Consider the following 20,397-nt stretch of genomic DNA (forward strand, 5'->3'; position numbering starts at 1 on the left):
GTAAACTTGTGTGAGTAAATGTGTTGATTTTGTATTTCTATTTTTATTTTCCTCTGAACTCCCTGGTTTTCACAAGTACCAAAGTATCATAAGCAATCTCTTTTATGGGTATTTTTACCCAGTCAGAACCAGAAAGTCAGTTTTTGTGCTAGTTCCAAATTCCAAATCTCCATCAGAGATTTGCATAATTTAGAATAAGCATCTAAACTTTTGGATTTTTATAGGAAACTTTAGAGGTTCGCTAATAATTACCATGGTTGTGTACATTGACAACATGGGCCAAGTTCATAAAGAGAGTTCAACTACGAGTGAAATCAACAGGAGTTATATTTGCTTTGTTCAGGACTGAATCTTGCATATTATATATATATATATAGAGAGAGAGAGAGAGCGCAATAAACAATTCTGAATAATACATTAAAAATCAAAAGTCACTTGTTTTGGTTTGACTCTAACGAAAAGCAAAAGAAGGACCAGAGAAGCCCCTTTCTGTCCCTATAGAGGAGATACAATAGTAAACACTTTTTAAAAAATTACTTTTTAATATCCAGAAATGGTATCTATGTTTTCGGACCATTCTGCCACATACTTATCTGCAACTTGTGTGCCTGCTATTATCCTATCATGCCAAAGCAGGATATGTTAAAGATGTCCTTGCAGAGCTAAACTTTACTCTGCAACTTGTGAATTAAGAAGCCCATCCTTTAACTAATGGAAGTAATATTTTTGCATGGGTTCTATTACAGATATAATAGGGTTGATTCTGGTCTCCCTTTGTAAGTTTTACTTTTAAGAAAGTCCATTTGCTCCTATGAAATTATTTCCGACTGGCACCAGTGAGAAATCAGAATCAGGCCCATAATGTAGGACTGGTAAATGTGGAGCAAACTCCACTGGAATTTTTCCCTGTTACTGTTGGAGTATCTGAAACTACTGTAATACTAATTCTGGTCCAAAGAATGCAGTATGCTGCAGAAAGCAAGGAATTGTCCAGTGGTCTGTATTGCATATGGAAACATGTTATATAAATATGAATGTCTTCACCATCATACAACCTACTTATAATTCTGCAAAGCACTGTTATGCCACCTTTCAATTTTCTCAAACAGGCAAGCTTCTGAGTTGTCTTTATTATATTTGAATGTATTTGATTACTTTATACTTCATAGTTAAAAATGAATTAAAGCAGAATAAACAAAATGATCAGGGAAATAAAGGACAAAAATGTCATCTTTAAAGCGATAGTAAAGTTCTCCTAGATATTTCCTGTGAAGAATAATACAGAAAAAAAATCAGTGGGCACAATGTTCAAAAGTGCCCAAGCGATTTAGGAGCCTAAATCCCATTTTCAACAGTGACTTAGCTCACTTAGAAGCACTCATTGTTTCCCCATAACACTTAGCTCCTTAGAGGCTTCTGGAAATTTACCCAGTTTAACTGAAATTATTTGATATGTGTAAATTTACAATGTTTAGAATCCATTCCACTTAAGACTAAGAAATACAAATCCAGTCCTGGTGCTTGCTTGACTGTTGATGCACATTCACATCTGAATAAAACACAGCCACTGTGTTGCTAAATGGGATGGGGTTTGTCCTGTTGTTCCACTACTTTCAATAGAAAACAACAGCACATCCGTGGTAGATCAGCAGTGAAGCGGTTAAATTAAAAAGTGCAGTTTAAAAAAAAACAAACCAAACCCAAACCCCAACAAACCCAACCACCTGTGTTGATGAAATGTGCCAGACTAATATCCCTGGAGACCAAAGTCCTCTATTTAGCACAGAATAGATCACCAGAAGCAATGCACACTTCCCCACCAACTTTTATCAGCTCCCTTCCAGAGAGGTCAGTTTCCATGTACATTCAATTCTTGACCTCTATTATAAGTGCCAAAAAAAGGGTTGATTAGTTCCAGATATGGTGATGAGCTCTGCGAACAAATGTCTGTCCACTGAAAACCTGACTGAGACCACCACCTCATTTCATATAGGCCATCGAACAGTCATCAGATGCGAATGGCTTTCACTGACCATAAAGACTTAGACTAGATTCAAATTTTCATTTTAGAGGTGAGGGCTCCATGCCCTCTCCCTTTAGAACGAATCTTTGGGCTATCCAGTCCCACTGAGCTTCACTTCCTTTCCTTCTTTTCTTCTCTCTCTCTTTTCCCTGCCTCCCTCACTCCCATCCTCCCCCTTCCCCCCTTTTTTTTCTGGTGTGAAGTGCAAGGCTTTCCGTTAGCTCTCTAAGCAGTTTTATTTTTTATGTCTCATTTAATGCAAGTTGGAAATGGAGGTGGCGGTCTTTCTGTCTGAGTTACCCTGCCATAGAGATGTCTGTGCTGTAACTATTCGTGGTGCTAAGAATGCTCTTCTTCATTCAAGTCAGCACAGCTTTCTCTGGAGCCAAGAAGTGTAAGGCCTTGTGGAAATAATAGAAGTCGACAGTTCCAGAGCTGATAAATGTCATTCCAAATTGCCCCTTCATTCACTTTCATTGTGTGTTCAGGCTAATGGTAAATTAATTGGAGGTCACACAAGTTTGGTTCTTATACAGGAGAATGAGTGGACTATTTTGAGCTATTACACGTATTTACAACATGATGTTACTTTACCGTTCAGAGTTCATAATATTTTACCTCTCTTATTTCAAAAGGCCCTGTCAAACCCAAATTTGGACTGAAATGCCATTTAAAATCTGGTCTGAGAGTTTAAAAATTCTGAGTCAGATCCTTAGGATCTGGTATAAAAAAAAGTTTGAGGATTTGGTTATAATGTACAATTGTTTTGAACATGAAGATCAACAATAGAACCTTCATTCAATATGTGATGGAACACTTTCTCCCTTCCTTACTTGCAGATATATGTTTAAATTCTCTGGACCAGAGATTCTACTCTCAACTTTCCCAATTCAAATTGGGAAGAGCTGCATTTACTTCATTATTGATTTACACCTGTGTAACTTAGAGAAGAATTTGGCATTTTGCCTTCTTACCATTATTTTTACCAATACAGTTGCAGCTAGTATGTTGCCAGCTTAAAAGTCTAGCAGGCCTGATTTTCATTTATACTGAGAGCCCTTTATACCACTCTGGCAGTGTAAAAGGCCCTTGTGTAAATAAAAACAAGACCCAACATGATCAGTCCAGTAGACAGTGCCTGTAAGGGGGGGGGGGGGGGAAGGGGACAGAGATTTTTTTAGGTGGATCACAGAGTCTAACATTACTTTCCATACTTACTTTTATTAGAGGAAACCCAACATTGATTGGTCCCTGCCTCACTCCCCCTTTCCCCCAACACACACACACGCAGAATTATTGTAAGATACCAGTGAAAAGAACAGGACAATTTTTTTTTCCTGAAGAGTTAATAATGTCAAACATTTATTTATATAATCAGCCCAAACTATTAATGCTTAAAGCAGAAGACATTAAGACCTAAAAGTCTTGTTATAATATAAACACAGATGTGATGAAAGTGAAATATGATCTCGATTAAAGGTTATGAAATGTTTCCTTTAAAAAGTGGCATATTTGGCTAACAAAACAAAACAAAAAATTAAGAAATAAACGTGGGGAGCAAAGCAGAAGCAAAAACATACCACTAAGGCTGCTAAAAGGAAGTATATGCAGCAGAACCAATGCACTGTAATGGAGATTTCAGTCCCTTATGCCATGGTAATATCAGCACAGCATTCTTTCCAACAGCCTTAGTGGTTTGCTTTCCTTTGTTGAAAGATCATCATAAACTATACCAGAGATAGACCCAATACCTCATTAACTTTGGGACTATGGGGAGGTCAGATCCAAGATCTGATAAGCTTTTACAGCTGGTTCCTAGTCCTATAATGGACAAAAACAAAACTCCAGATCTGAATCCTCCTGAACGATTTTTTTTGGGGGGGGGGGGGGCGGGGGGGAGGAAGGGGTAGAGGAGATGTGGGGAGATCAGAAAATTCAAGATCTGAATTTTGTATCTTGGAATCACCTGGATTCGGAGTGCTTTAAGCTTTCTCACTAAAGCATCATGTATCATGTAAAACAAAGCCTTCTAACTGAGGATTTAAGTGTCTTATAAACATAAATATAAACAAGCCAAAACACTCCTGATGGGTTAGGTATGTACCACACCCATTTTATAGATGTTTGTATTGTTCTTTGTAAATGTAAAGTGCTAAATAAATTCTAAGTGTTATTAATACAGATAGGAAAAATGAGGCAGACAGAGGCTAAGTGATTTGCCCAAGGTCATGTTGTAAATCAGTTTACTGGAGTAAACCCTAGAATCCTGACTCCCACGTCACTAATATTGTCCCACCAAATAACTGACTGAAATTATGTTTTCTTTAAGGTCTCTATGGGACAGATCCTGAGATCTCTACTCAGTCCTTACTCAGACAAAAACCCCATGAAGCCAATGGGATTTTTATTTGAGTAGGAATTTTAGCAGGGACTGCAATACCCTCTTCTGAGTCCCTCTTTCTCAGTTAATAAAAAACCATGCCACTTCATATGGTGGGAACTGAATGAAAGAGTGCTGACTCGGATGAGTGCACCAGTCTCGGGGGCAGAGTGGGGGAGGGGAGATCAGATAGATCCATTTAGATTTTAATAATCTAGTTTCTTTTCACATATATTATATATTAGTTTACTATTAAAATACAGTTATTGAAACACCGTGTTGTAGTATAAGCCCAAGCACTTCATCCCTCAACAGTACAAACTGAAGGTCCAGGTTGCAGAGTTTATTACAAAATTATGAACTACACTGTGCACCATCTGACTGGCAATACAAATGTGCTTAAATGACCTGGCATAAGTACAGCCTAGTGTGTTCTACTAAAGAGGCTTTTCATGACCTCTGGGAACACATTCACCACATATTGCTGCCTATCTAAATGACCTTGACGGTACAAATTACAGCCAAACGAGTTAGAAACAAGGAGCCAGAAAGGGGGTTTCTCAAAGAATGCATCCCCCATCTCTCCGGAAACAAAGCCATGGCCCCACTTCCCCCACCCTCTCTCTCTTTCATGGAGATCTTCATTTCAACAAAAATGCAAAATATGGAGCATTTACTGGTGCGTCTGGGCAGAAGACAATGTTGCTATTGTTGCACGTTGAACAATACACCCAGTCACTGGCCTAGCAATCCAGTCATGCGCTTATCCAGAAATGTTTAACCAGTAAATATATATCAAAAACAGGGGTGCATTTGCACACACACAAATAAAATCCTTCAACATTATTGTCCTCTGAAGAGTACAGCTGTCCCCACACAGAACGATACCGGCAGTTCTTTTTCTTTTGCCATAGTCACTCATGAAATTATCAGTGGTGATAATAAGACGACGAGAGGTAAAGGCAGTTGTTAAACATGTTGTATAAATGAATCACACTGCTGACATTATCCTCACTGATTAAATAATTGTATTAAATTAAGCAAGGATGTTCAAACGACAGGATGGCTGAATTAGATAATGTTCATCTGCAGCTGCACCTCCTCCTGCCACATTTCTAAGTTTTGATTAAGAATAATGCATCCCTTCCTCTAGAAGTGGAAATTTATGTATCTACACAGAGACACAAGACAGGGAGGAAGACAGAGAGACCGACCTCTGGGTCATAATATGACGATAAAAGCAGAGCAGATTTTTAAAAATCTTAGATGTGGAGAATTATTCTTTGGATGCACTAAAATTACTAAAACTTATTGTAAATCTGAGTAATATTTGCAGAACAGAAAGTCTGAAGACTGGGCATTGACCGGAGTTGATCAGGATGCAGAGGGAAAGGCACTGAAAAGCAGATCTAAGGGAAATATTGGAATAAGGCTGTCTACATCTCTGGTGCTGCATAGTGCAGACTTTTGTTAGTTAATATATGGCAGCTACAGGTAAATCTCAGCCTGGATTCTCATTTTCACCTCAAACAGTTTCTGGTTGTGGCTTTAGCTGACCCTTAAATCTAGTGTAAAAGCCTGTTTTGTTTATTGTATTGCATTCTCAACTGCCTAGGGCGTAGCTCCTAGAGCTAGACACTGGTGGTTTCAGTCACTGAGGGTATTCCCCAAATGCTCTTCTTACTTATGCTTCATCTTACCTGTGTTGTTATTCCCATGACTACTGCTTTTAGGACAGCAGTTCCATGATCAGTCATCCAAGATGGTGAGGTACACATAGGGGAGTATGCTCTTTTCCTGTCATGCTCATGCAGAGTTTCCATTTCTGTTGATGGGGGAGCTTCAGTAAGGAGGGCACAAGCTTACGCAAGATTTTGTCCTAGCATCGGGAGTAGCCTTGGTGGGAACTCAGTCACAAAGCCCTGTGGAGGTTCTATATACAGAACTAGCTGAAATCACATACCAAAGCCTGAGTGAACGGGACACTGGAATGACACATTCTACTGAATTCTATGTTGACTGGTAAGTTTTGGCTCCTGTTTTCCAAGACTAGCTTTGGGATTTTGGGGGCTCCCAGGGAGGTTTATTCTTTGGGCACTCATCCCCTCATCTAATGTTTTCCCTTTCAGTGCTAATCCTCTCTCTTGGGCACAACAGACTTTCACATGCGGTGTCTGGGGAAAAGGACTATTGGCTGCACCTTTCCCAGGCTGGGTCAGGACAGAACACGCTGATTCTCTGTTCCCTGCCTAAGATAAGGCAGAACAAGCACAGTGCGGATCAGCGCGCTCAGACACCCACCGAGGAATGCACTGTCTCGCATGAAGCGACAAACTGTGCTCTGTAGCTGTGTAGGGAGGAGGTGAGGGCACAAGAAGACTCACCCATCTTCCTGCATTGCCCAGGGAGCATGACATCACAAAGCGTGCACGGAGGAGAGGGAGCCAAGACCATCTCCATGCATTGGGGAAAGCGCTGGCTGCATGGCAGGGTTAGCATGGGGCGCCCTTTCATGGGTGGAGCAATGAGCGTGTCTCCCCTGTATGCCAGGGAGGCTCCGGTTGAATTCTGCCAACCCAAGGCATACTCCTCTTGGAGCTTCCCTGGGGCAGTGCTGCTCTCCACCACCCTCAATGTCTGACTGCCTAAATGGCATAACTGAGGCCTAACTTTATGGCCATTCCTACAGTTGGGGTTTGGAGGGCTGTGGGTTTATTGGGTGTCCAAAAGCCAGTCCTGCTCTTTATATGCAGACTTTTCCCTTCTTTGAGCCAGATCGTGGTCTTTTTGAACTCCCTGAGCATTTGGTCAGGGATTTAATTGGGAGCTAAATCAGGCCCTTTGTCCTCTCTTCCACTCTGCGATGGGATGATGATTTTAAGCCTGCAGATTCCTGGCCAATTTATTAACCAGCTCTTGGAATTCTTTGTTTGACTACCTGGAAACCCTCAGCTTTTCTCTTGTCTATTCCATATGCTGTTTTGCTGTGACAAAGAGCAGCCTTGTTGTTTTCCCTTTGTATCTGATATCCTGATGTCCACATGTTTTATATATAATTCCTAAACCGACAGGGAGAATGAGTGGGGCTTGTCTATTGGCTTGCAGGCAAACCCTGCTCTCTACTATCCATAAACATGGAGGGACCAGACTGTAGTATCATCAGTGTGCTTGGGTGTCAAGGGGAGTGTAGGATTCCTCAAAGCTGTGCTCCATGGAGGCCCTCTGAACCACAGCACACAGGTACAGGGGAAGGGCAGGCTGGGGGAGAAGTTAGGGTGAGTCCACAACTACTCAGGTCCACCAATCAGTCCCTTCAAGGAATGGGGGATGGACCCATGACAATGAGGGTTATTCCAGACCTAACACAGCCTGAAGGTAGTGGTGGTGGAGGACTTAGATGAATTCTTCTCCTGTTCATGCCCAAGAAGATCCCCAAAACACGATTTGGTTTTGACCCCATTAATCACATTATATAAATTGGTCAAGACTCTCAAGGGGATTTGGAAATGGTCTCTCAAAATCTTATCAGCAATGCGAGTCCTGTGCTAGGATCTGCCCTGTGGAAGTTCCCAAGGCTGGAGGCTACCTGTTGTGCTAACACCACACACATGAGCATAGAAGTTAGTAATGTGTAAGCTGGTATGTGTGAAATAAAAACTTCTTGTTAATGCTTAAAAACAAAATCAGAGGTTTTATAAGGTTCTGAAATGCTCAGAGACACATCCCTGAAACACACTTCAGCTTCTGTCTGGGTCTGGAAGTACCCTCAGAACACCAAAATGGCTGTTCTTGTGACATCTCCAGGTGAGTTGCAAGCACAAGTACCAGGAAGTGTGCAAAGAAGCCTGTTCTTGTGAGAGTTTTAGGTCATTTTTGCTCACTCAAGAGTTTTACACAGGATAATCTTCAGATAAACATCTGGATTTGTGGATGCTTATTCTAACCAACCCAAACTTCAAACCTTGAATTTAATAACCATCCTCAAGATAAATATTGTATTTTTATTGTCAATACACTGCTGTTTAGGCAACTGTTTTCCTGTTTTGATTGAAATAGCAGGAGCGATGGCTGCTAGCAGCCACACTTCTGAGAATATTGTAGGTAAGTGTTCAGTACAGCAGTGGGCAGAATTACAAACACAATGTCCTTTTACATTTGCTTGTGCCTGACTATGAACATGTAAGTCCTGATCCTTCAACACTTCATAAGTGAAAATTTAATTTGATAAATTAAAGTGAGCCCAATCCTGCAGTCTCACTACTTGGGAAAATCTTCCACACATTTCAATGAAAGTTTTTCCCTAAGTAAGTTCTGTGGGTTTGGCCCATATTGAGAAACAGCTAATATGGGGTACAGATGCAACATGAGCCAAGGAAGTGAGATTTAGTTCCTGGTGGGGGCTCATCTAAACTTTGTGCCACAATTGGGTCCTCTCGATAACTTTTAATTCCTAATAATTAAAGCATTGTTCAACTGTATTTCCCATACCAACACTGCTCCTACTTTGTGTAATGCTATTAATGAAGTTCCTCTCTCAACAGGCTCAGGTTAGCTGCTAAACAAGAAAAGAGTGTCTTAGGCACAGATCAGGATCAACAGGAGAAGCCAAGAACCAATTTTTCAGGCTTTTAACAATATAAAATATTTCACACAAGTTAAAAATCATGAGAGAAGATCACAAAATTAGAGGGGGGAATTCTCCTAAAAGGAATATTTCTTCCAAACAGCCCCGCTGAAATATGTGGCAGAGAGGACAAGAAAAATATTTTTCAACAAATTTCTTCACAAGTATTTGTGAATTTAAAGTTCACAACACCTCAACATCATTATCCTCATTTTATAATGGGAGTGACCAACGTACAGTATGGTTAAGTGACTTGCCTAATCTCATACAGCAAGTAAGTAGCAGAGTTGGGAATGAGAACACAGGGCCTGCTGGACTGGATTGGACCAGCTGTTCATTTAGTTCAGTACCCTGTCCCCAAAAGTGACCAGTACCAGCTGCTTCAGAGGAAGGTGCAAAAAACAGTAAGTAGTTATGTGAAAACCTGTCTCTAGGGAATATACCTCCCACCTCCCATTAACTAGAGATTGGTTTATGCCCTGAAACATGAGTGTTTATATCTCTTCCAAAACACTTAGGGTTTTTTTTAATCTTTACCATAACAATTACGGACACAGAACCCAGGAGTCCTGACTTTCAGTGTCCTATTCTTACTAACATATATTCTCTATCTGTATAAAGCATGTTTATAAAAAGGAGATAGACTTTATACTGGATTTGGTTTCCTGCTTAAATTGAACTCAGTGGCTACTACCTCCCTCTGGCTAATAATGTTCAGGAACTGCTAGGCAAAAATCAATGGCGATGAACTAAAAAAGAAGAAACCTCTAAAGGAAGGGAAGGACCTTGAATGAAACAAAACAAGAACCCACAAAACCAAACTGCATTACAAACTGGTACATTTTAAATGAACAACAAGAAAACAGAAGCCACACTGATCAAAGTCTACCACCTCCTCTCCTCACTGTAGATGACATGTACGCTGGGAGCACACCACCACCTCAACCCCACACCTACAAAAAGAATTAATTTCAAAAAGACGACAGACCAAAGCACACATATCAAAACAAATTAGCAACAAACCCTTCATCCTGCTGTGGTCATACAAGAGAGAGAGACAAAAGTGCTGCATGGAACCCAGAATTCAGAAAATCAGTTGTTGAAAACTTTAGAAGAAACAAGTCAAAAAGAGCTTTAAAGTAAAAAATTTAAACAGTCTGTACAACCCACAGTGGACTAAAAAATTCCTTTTAAAAAAACCACCTGTATTCCCTCTGACTTTGTATATCTCTATATATGCTAGATAGATTTTACATCAACATACAGGCAGCTACGTATACAGTACACCAAGTATGCTGTGCATAGATACAGATAGGGTGTTTTTATTTATAGATATACACAACTGTATGAAAGACTGTCTAAATATGTTTTCCTACTGTAGGAATGAACTGGTTGACAATTTAATTGTCAAACTCTTAAATTGTTTTTAAAAGATAAATTGTGAACACAAAACTCAGATATTTAAAATATGCTCACCTGTGTTACTATCACCCTCTACGATCACTAAAATTGAAGTGATTTAATTTCTCACCATTTATACTGCTTATTTAGTTTTTGCATTTCACTCCATTTGGATACTGAACTAGATCTAATCAGTTTCACGCCACTTTCTGTATCACATGTGTTTCCACAATTTTTTGGGGCATGGAAGAGATCTGCAATACGTCAGGGGAATGTTTCAAACCAACTCAAATTCTATTTTCAATTACATTTAACAAAATGAAATCACTTTGATTTCTGTTTTTATGCCCTCACCCCTTTTCCTACATTTTGGGCATAACTAATTTGCAATATCCCTATAACAGGGAGCAGGATTTCTCTATCTTCCTACTCTGTTATCAGGTGTTGGAACCATACAGGAGACATAAATTTCTGGTGACTCACTGAGGCATAGGCTGCTTCTTAGAACCTACTCTATTAAGGAAAACAGCCCTCTGGAAGAGGGACCTAGGGCTTCAGAAAGACAAATTTGAGGAACGAGAAAGAAAGGTATTGTGGTAAAGGCTTCTGGGGACTCAGAAGATCTGGGTTCATTTCCGGATTTATCCACAGACTTCTCATGTGATCCTGGATCAGTCACTTAGGGCCTGATTCTTCATTATCTTGCACATTGTGAAGTCATTTACATCAGTGCATGGCGAGTATAAAATGTTACCAAATCCAAAAGGTAGGACTTTCTATTTCTGTAAATGACTACACAAGGTGCAGATCAATGGAAAAATCAGGCCTTTAATCTCCCTGTGCCTTAGTTCTCGAGTTGTAAAATGGGGATAATACTACTTTCTTGCTTTTAACCTAAGGATTTGATTCTCACTTACACTAAGGTGACTTTACAACACTCTGCAAGTGTAAAGAGGTCTAAAGTGGTATAAATCATATATACACCTATTTAGTTGAGTGGGGATTCCACCAGTTTACAGAGTTTTAAGTTTAAAGTATATGCTAATTAATAAACAAACACATTAATATCAAACAAGCCTAACAATACAGACCTTTTAAAAAACTGAAATAAATTGTAGTTCCATTTTTATTCAGAACTGCCAGTGACAGGATACAAACAGAACAGACAATATTGTGTTGTGTCAAATTCATCCCTCACTGTGTGAGATGCAACAGATTACACTCACATCTCACTCTTGATTTTCCACCAGTGAAAATTAAATCACCAACTGCTGGATTCTTTAACAACACGTATGGTCCGACACTTGAGATGCTGAGCACTTGCAGTTCACATTGATGCTGATGCTCAGAACCTCTCAGGATCAGGCCCTTTGAAACTGAAACGAACAACTATATATCAGAATATGTGTTACATTGTAGGAACTCACTACAATTCACTCCAGGAGTTGAGCGAATTATAGAGATGAATTTGAAATCAAATCATGAGAACTACAAGATCTTCCTAGGTCAAATTATGGAGATTTTTGTATTCCATCTCTCTATTAATTACATCAAATATGCATGCACCCATACACAAAATACATCCCATACTATTCCTTGAGCTGAAACCATCAGTTAAAAATGGGTTTTTGAAAGGCTGAAAGAAGGCAACTGCTTTAAAAAAATATACTTCAAACAGCCCCAACATCACACTGTTAAGCTGGCCTATTCTTTTCAGGCCTACAACAAATGTCTATTTAAGAACACATCCAAACACATTCCCATCACTCATCCAGAACACATTCACCTCCCAGAAGCTAATAATGTAAGATATGGAAAGAAGGATAAGAGAGACCTTTAGTCCACCTACTGGCTTGACCAAAGGCAATGAATCCAGCCCTAGCTCATTTGAAGTAAGTTCAATTGTGTCAAAGGTTACCCACAAGCTATTTCTTGATGGTTTATAGCTGATGTCTACCGATGTCTAATGATTCTTTGTCTTCACAAGCAGTATCCAGGAGGGAAAGATGATGCCTTTAAAAAAGTTCCAGGGGGGTTGACTTACTATTTATGTACAGGGCCTTATATGGGCTACTTTTATATAACACCCTGAAGAAAAAACATATTTTCCCCCACTCACTATATTTAAGATGCAATGTTTTGTGACTTACTCTGGGCACAAATGCTTGAGTGTTGACTCAAAAGATGTATGCCACCAATTAATTATGATCAAAATAAGATACTTGGATATATTGTAAGCATCAGGTGATTTAATCATTTCAATTATAATGACTTGTGTTTATACAGCAGCTGTGTTCCTGTATAAGCCCACAACAGTTTACAAATGGATTTCACAAACTACGTACTGTGACTACAATAGGAATCATTTCACCCAACGCTGGCATGCAGTCATCTGAAGATGAATCACAACATAGTTTAACGAGAGCACAGGATGAGGAAGTGATGCATACTGCACTCGATTGAAAGTAAAGGGCTAATTTTAATAAAACACCTGCTCTTCTAAGCGCAATTTTGAAATTATCAATGTGTTTGAGACCCATTTATATTTTTAAAATGAACCCAGAACTCTAGGCATCTATTTGGCATTTTGCCTCTATCGTCCCCTAAATGTTTGTGCTTATTTCTCACACAGGACTCATCTTGTATAGAACATTTCATCCTCATCGCCCAGCTGAGGCCACCGCCTACTCCCCCCAGTATCCTCTTGGATCCAGAACCGTGGAGAGGAGACGCCGCACACTCTACAGGCACTAGGATGCAGATGGTATCTCCCATTCCCCTCCCCATGTGGGCTTGGGAGAAAGCTGCAACAAGGGAGCCTGCCAGAGACTCAAGTCAGCAGGGGCAGAAGCCAAAGCAGAGACTATCGGTCCTTTGGAGAGCTTGCTACAGTTTTGACCGGACTTTCTCTACCCTGTGCTGAATTGGCTGTTTGCGCCAAGCATCCCCCTTCTCTGACAGTCTCTTCACTTCAGCATCACTCTTCTCACTGTCTTCTCCACATCTCTGTCCCCCTCAATCCCTTCCCTTCAATGTCCCCTCTCCCTTCCCTTTAGCTTATCCCCTCCTAACTAAACTCATCATAAATACGTACATACATACAATATTCTAGAACGAACATGATGTTTGCTATCATCACATCATTCACTCTGCTTGTGTTTTTCCACTCCTCCCTCCACCCTGTCAGTCTTATCTGTTTAGATTGCAAGCTCTTCAGGGCAGGGACTGTCTTTTTGTTCTGTGTTTGTACAGCACCTAGCACAAATGGCGTCCCGGTCTGTAACTGGGGCTCCTAGGGGCTATGGTAATACAAATAAATAACAACACAACAATAATAATGTATGTGGGGCTGCTGAGTTTAAAACTGTAAATCCAGGCTTCAGCACAGTAGTAAGATGGGCAAAAGGTCATGTGACAACATTTTGACCTTGGGTATCACAAATGTAATGGCACCTGACGAGATGAGGCAGACCCATTGTCCAGCCAAATGTGAATGTATGTCAAATTTCCCTTACCCAAATTAGATTTGTGCCTTTTACGAGTAGTACATTGCAAGCACAGTCCAACCGCACCTTGATGTTAAATAACAAAATGGAGATTAGTTAAATCACCACTAAGTTTAAGTTGCTGGATTTTTATTTTAAACAGCCATCAATAGCCAAATCATGTAACCCTTATTCATGTGACTAATCCCAGAAATAAGACTACTCACATGAGGAAGAGTTTGCAAGACCAGATCACTCTGGTAGCAATGGCAGCTGGTCCTAATATAATATCATAAAACAGCTTCATGGGCAGGATGATATAGCCAACACTAGACTCTTGGGTGAGATCTCGCCACACTTGGGCCTCCATTTTCTTGTGGGCGGGTGGATGGGTATGTGTGTCGCCAGTAGGTACGAGGACACAGAACTTTTGAGGAGTTGACTTGGGGCAGGAAGGTAAGGAGAGGACCAGAGGAAGGGCCAAAGGGATTATTCCCCACTCCCAGACTTGTCAGAGAGTTAATGCAGCCTGTATTGGACCAGAAAGTTTTATGTTTTCACTAAGACAGCCCATGCCAAAGTTCAAAATGTATTAACGTGCAGCCATAAACTACTGTTTATGTAGCTCTTATCCTGACTAAAGATGAGGTAAACACTAACTTGGGATGACTAGAGCTCTGAGAACATTACTTGTAGAAGGGGAGATATTTATTAGAACCTGAAATAACTAAAATACTCAGCAGTCTCATGATATAAACACATTTTCTCCCTCTTGTACACTGAATTAAAACTGCTTTCGTGGTAGTATCACCACACTATTTTCTTTTATATTACTACATATTTTTCTCTGAAGCATTCAGGGGAGGGTGGAGAAAGCACTCTTCAAACAGAACTTTAAGAAGCTTTTTGTGCCAATTTTCCTATGGATATGTCATGTTGGGTTCTGTCCGTCCCTGTGTAACTCCTGTTATGTCATGTTAGCTTGAAGTCATGTAACACAATGTGACTGATTCATGACGTGGCATGTCACTCTCTGGCATGTCAGCTGAAAAGCTGTGCAAATCCATGACTTACATATGTATATACACACACAGCTCTTAAAAGTGTTTTGGGTTTTTTAGCTCTTTTTGCCTAGCAGGTGCTGACACATCCATTCAAAAAGTTGAAAAATACGAAAAAATTACAAACCACTTAAGGTTTGTTACTCAAAGAGCTTTTCTATATGATCCCAGTACACAGAATATCCCAATCCCCAGCATTCCTAAACATAGACAAGGTTTTCTCTCCACACATTCCCAGTGTTGGGAGATATCTGCCCATCTTTAATAGATCATCTAAGATCATCAGTCACAATGCTAGTCTATTTTGCACTTAAAATGCAGCAGGAAATGAAAAGACTAGAAACTAAAACAGCCCTTGAGAACCAAATGTATTAAACACTTGTGTATCACACAACTAGCACATAAATACACACAACTGTGAACAAAAATCTATACCTGGTTTTATATGTGGAGGAGGATCCTCAGAGCCCCTTATTAAAATCTTATTACAAAACTGAATGGAAGGGTGTGTCGCTCTCTTGGCTTCTGATTGGAGTTACTCCTAGTCTGGATACTGCTAAATCGTTCTTGCCATGGAGTGATGAGGGTCAGAAACATACTTCTGGAGAGCAAAGTTTATGCATTTGCAGTATTGCCAATACCAAATGTTCAAAAATCATGAGTCAGGCCCCCCAAAATCATGAGATTGGCTTAAAAATCAAATCATGAGATTTTATTAAAACAATACACTTTGGGTTTTTTTTATTTGTCTTCTGGTTTTTGAGCTTTGGTATACACTTGGGTCCCTTTTTCAAGCTTTTCTCTGCAACCGTGAGGGCTTGAAACTAACAAAGAAAAAAACCTGAGATTCTCACATATTCACATGATTCCAGGAGTTGGGGCTTTAAATAAACTAAGACATTTCATAAGACTGATGATAAAATTGGGAGAGTTCGCAACACTGCAGCAGTGCACCTAAGCTTCTGAGGAGGGTATTATTCTCCATTTTAACAAGGTCTACACCCAGTCTCTTTTTAAGTCTCTCTCACAAACATACTTCACTATTTCACATTACACAAACTGAATACTGTAGTATATTACAAGCAAAGTACTTCACATTTTTTCTTTATGAAACAAAATATAAATATTTGCAGGAAAAGGCACATAATATAATTTAGTGTTGCCTCCATCCTGGGTTGTGGAAAAGTCTCTCTTTAAATGGGAAAACAAAATAGATTTTCCCCATCTCAGATGCCTTGTCTCTGCAGCGACCCCCAGTTACCTGAGATTCTTCACAGGTTAAGGGGGGAAATATCTGTGAAGCCCCTTGTTAAGATATGAGCAGTGTAACAGTGGGATGATCTGAGAGCTGTGCCCTGGAGAGGAATGCTTTACACTGTTAATAAAAAAAAAATAAAATCCCTGATTGAAACATTGCAATATTTCCTTAAAAGTAAGACATGGGTACTGCTAAATAGGCTTCTATCAGACTTAGTTTAAAACTCTTCTGCCTGAACATGGGGTCAGAAGGCCAAATGCAAGCCTGGTACAGAGTGAGTGCATGCAAACTACTTCTCAGCAGACAATTTAACCAGCTTCTAGAAGCTGCTTGCTCTAACAATACTGGTGTCTAATCTAATGCCTATTTTAGTTAATGCAAAGGCTCTTATTGACTGGAACGGGCAATGGATCTCTAAACCCCTTGGAAATTCTCTTTCTGTGTTTAACAAAAGTTATACATTTGGTTAATAGAAAATCCACGTGGCTGCTTTGTGTTTTTTTTATATCACTGGAGAGTCTGTTGTTATAAGTGAACGAAGAAATGAAATATATGGTCCGACAGAACTTGCACTTGTGGAGTGGAAGGTTTACTGCCTGACACAGAAGGGCATCTAGTTTCTTTCCTGAAGAAACTCTTAGATTCAGCCTCCTGTGCTCCTTCTCAGCTTGTCTCCTGGATCGTGAAGGGGTTAAATGGCTGGAATACTGTTGCTTTATGAGTGGGACAGTATGTGCTGCTGAAATGAAACATATTCTTTGCTGTAGGACATCTATTAGCTCAGTGTCTACACAAAGTAAACCTCTATGACCAATGACCTTTGCTTGATAGGATTTTAATACAAAGAAACAAGCCAAATGTTAATGCAGATATCCCAGTATTATACTGGTGCATGGTATTTTTACTATCTACATTGAAGCTCTGATTTAGTATGTGGCCCTTAGGATGTGTACAGTCACTCTCAACAATTTGCAGTGGAAAGGAGAGTGATCATGCCCACCCTGAGTACCTTTTATGCTCTCCCTACCCTCAACATGAACTTCATCCCTCTCGCCTCACTCCTGGTTCCTCCTCACCAACCAAAAAAAGCCCTCCCACTCAATCAAAACAACCCACTACCTCCTTAGCTTTCCCCTAACACCTATATCACCAAACCCAAGAGTTCAAAAATCATGAGTCAGTCCCCAATATATCATACATTTGGGATTATTTTTATTTGCCTTCTGGTTTCAAAGTTTTTTTGGATACACTTGGGTCACATTTTCCAGCTTTTCTCTGGAACCATGAGGACTAAAACTCACTTTAAACAAATTGAAAGTTAAAATTCTCAAATAGTCATATGACCCCAGGAGTTGGCACTTCAGGAAAAACACCAAATATTGCAAAATTCTTGATAAAATCTTGAGAGTGAGCAACACTCTGACACTCTGCTTTATGAGCTCTGGAAGACACCACCCTCCATTGTCTCCTTATGCTGCTTGCCCACTTCTCCCATGTTGCTAGCCTCTCCTCCCTGCATGGAGTCTCTTTTTGCTTTATTGTTGTATGCAGTGTCATTGTAGCTATGTTAGCCCCAGGATATTAGAGACACAAGGTGGGTGAGGTAATATCTTTTATTGGACCAACTCCTGCTGGTGACAGAGAGACAAGCTTTCAGGTCCTGAAGAGAAGCTTTGTGTAAGCTCAAAAGCTTGTCTTTCTCACCAATGGAAGTTGGTTCAGTAAAAGACATTGCCTCCCACTCCTTGTTCTCTGTGTCAGTTGCTCTCTGCCCCTCACCTGCCCTCTAACTCCTCCACTCCTTCTGTTAGTTTCTAGTTGGAAGGTTGGAGAGCCTGGAATTGGTAGCAAGGGAATGTAGCTAACCAAGAAGGCAGGGTGAGAGAGAGGAAAGGTGTTCCCAGGAGTGGACAGCAGGGCAAACCAGGACTAAGACCAGCCAAGCTACACACTCACTCCTCACCCAGCCACACTTTCCAGCACCCTTTCTCCTGCCCTTCATGGCTCAGTCAACCTTGAAATTAGATGATCCCCAGGTGACTTCTTAGAGAATTACCTAAGGGATAAAATACTGGCAAAGGATTGATGAAAACAATAACACAACCCAGAAAGCCAATCTTTTCCCCATTTCATCATGTTGCCTCAGATTCCATGCTGTCCCTCCTGTTATGCTTTAATGAAACTGCTAGGCTGGATGGCAAGCTGGCCATGTCAGCTCAATAGCCATCCTAGCAGCTGTAAACAATTGTGAGGTTCCTTTTTCATTCATTTTTATTTTGTTTCTGTAAAATGCTGCTCTTCCTCTATCAGTTTTATGCACCAAATGGTATTCAGGGGCGGGGGGGGGTGGTCAGTTCTTTGTTATACCACTTCTACAAAAAAAAACAAAAAAGCCCAGAGAGATTGATCTGAAACAAAACACTGGATCCCAATGCCCCTGAACTCTGGGGAAGTCTGAATCCAGATCTGAACTTCGTGGCCGGCCCATATTTCTAAAATGGGCCAAACAGAAACTTCAGATCCAAACATTCTAGTGAACTTTGGGCATATTTGGATCTGAATCTGTGGCTTAGGCCAACTGCTAGTAAAAACATAATATGTCTGATTCATTTCTGCTGTACTCCAGTTTAACGCTAGTGTAGCCTTACTCATTTTAATGGAAATCAGCTTAAACTGCTGTAACAGTGGTGAGTCAGGCCTGGTATTTTTACAGGTCAGTGTCTTTGGTGCAACAATGTGCTATTAACCCATTTGGAGACTGGTTACATTCTTTAGCCTAATGCACGTACAGCTGCTTGGAATAATTTCCTGACCTCTTAATGCTTTGCAGTAAAGGAGAGTTTTGGAGAGCTGTTTGACCTCTTTACCAGCTCCTGAAAGCAGTAGTACTAGGAACGATGTCATGGTTTCAAGCAATGCTGTCTGGTTAATGCTGTGGGGCCTTTTTCCACAAGGACTGAAACCCAGAAGGAACTATTCCCTTGTAGGAAAAAAGGCAAAATGTGGTGGGGCTTTCCTAGTTTGCACAAACTAAGTAAGGCACTGATTGATATGGTGGGGACCTTAACAGGGTCGTGCACATGGAACTACCCATGTCATCCCCACTTTGCACAGATGTGAAGCAATCAGATGCCTAATTCTGAAGCCATATGTTTTAGAAAAGCAGGGCCTCACTTTAATTTTTGTCCTTTTTTTTTTTCTGCAGTAGCAGATTTCAAAGGGTCTCTCTCTCTCTCTGTTTTGTTTTCTTCTGAGCTTGCATTATTAAAAGCGCTGACTGAGCCTGACAGAGCTGGCTCACTAGCTGCTGTGCTTGAGAGTCAGACTTCTGCCAAAGAGACATCATGATATTGGGAAACAGAGCTGGGAAGAGTTAACCTGAAAGGGAATCCTATGAGTCCTTCCATCTATTTAATTTATTTTTAGGAGGAGGGCAGGGGAGAAGGCATTGTGTAACTGCATTTTTGTTATTGTTTTTTAAACTTTTTTTATTGTGCAGAAAGATGTTTTATTTTATAAGAGTATCACAAGTTCTATCCAACTTCACTGTGCTTAAAAAACTGTGGTTAAAAAGGTCAGTTTCTGTGCCTAGCTGTTTGTGTTTATTGAGTATAATGAGAAAAGGAATGGAGAGGAAAATACTATCAGTCACCCACAGTTCTTTCCACATATTTCATCTAAGCAACATGAGACAGTAAAGGAAAAGATTTCCAGTTAAATGGACAGGTTGGCTACATTTTATCCATCAAGGAATGGACATAAACACCACCTAAGAAGTACAGTAAGTGTCAAAGTTGGAAAGCAAGTGCCAGTCACTTGCTCTGTATATATCACTTAATCTAGAACATGAACTACTGTCATGTATTAACTGTTTTACAGCTGTGTTCTAGCCCTGTTGGGTGGTTTGGGAAGGGCAGTAGGGAATGTGAGCCTTGAACAATTATCCTTTTGAACATGGCTTAAGTTCACTCTGGTTTAACTGCAGCGTGGATAGGGGTAAATGCTGTTGCTCGTTTTTGACCCAAATGTTTAGTCAACGTTTAGGACCTGGGGATGTTCCAGTTGAGGGTGGAAACTGGTGATGGAATCTTGTATTTTCTTTAATGTAATCTTGTTTATTTATAAGGAATGTACAAGGTCCTGCTTCTCCAAATGCAGGAGGAAC

The 20,397-nt window shown here is 40.3% G+C and overlaps 1 protein-coding gene across 16 annotated transcripts in view; it reads right to left on the minus strand.

Annotated features, from left to right (window-relative positions):
* Window positions 1-20,397, minus strand: part of SOX5 (SRY-box transcription factor 5) — an 838,708-nt gene that overhangs the window by 42,303 nt on the left and 776,008 nt on the right. The gene's annotated exons all lie outside the window — the stretch shown is intronic.

Source organism: Caretta caretta, chromosome 1 (assembly GCF_965140235.1).
Source record: "Caretta caretta isolate rCarCar2 chromosome 1, rCarCar1.hap1, whole genome shotgun sequence".
In the NCBI taxonomy this organism is placed as follows: Eukaryota; Metazoa; Chordata; order Testudines; family Cheloniidae; genus Caretta; species Caretta caretta.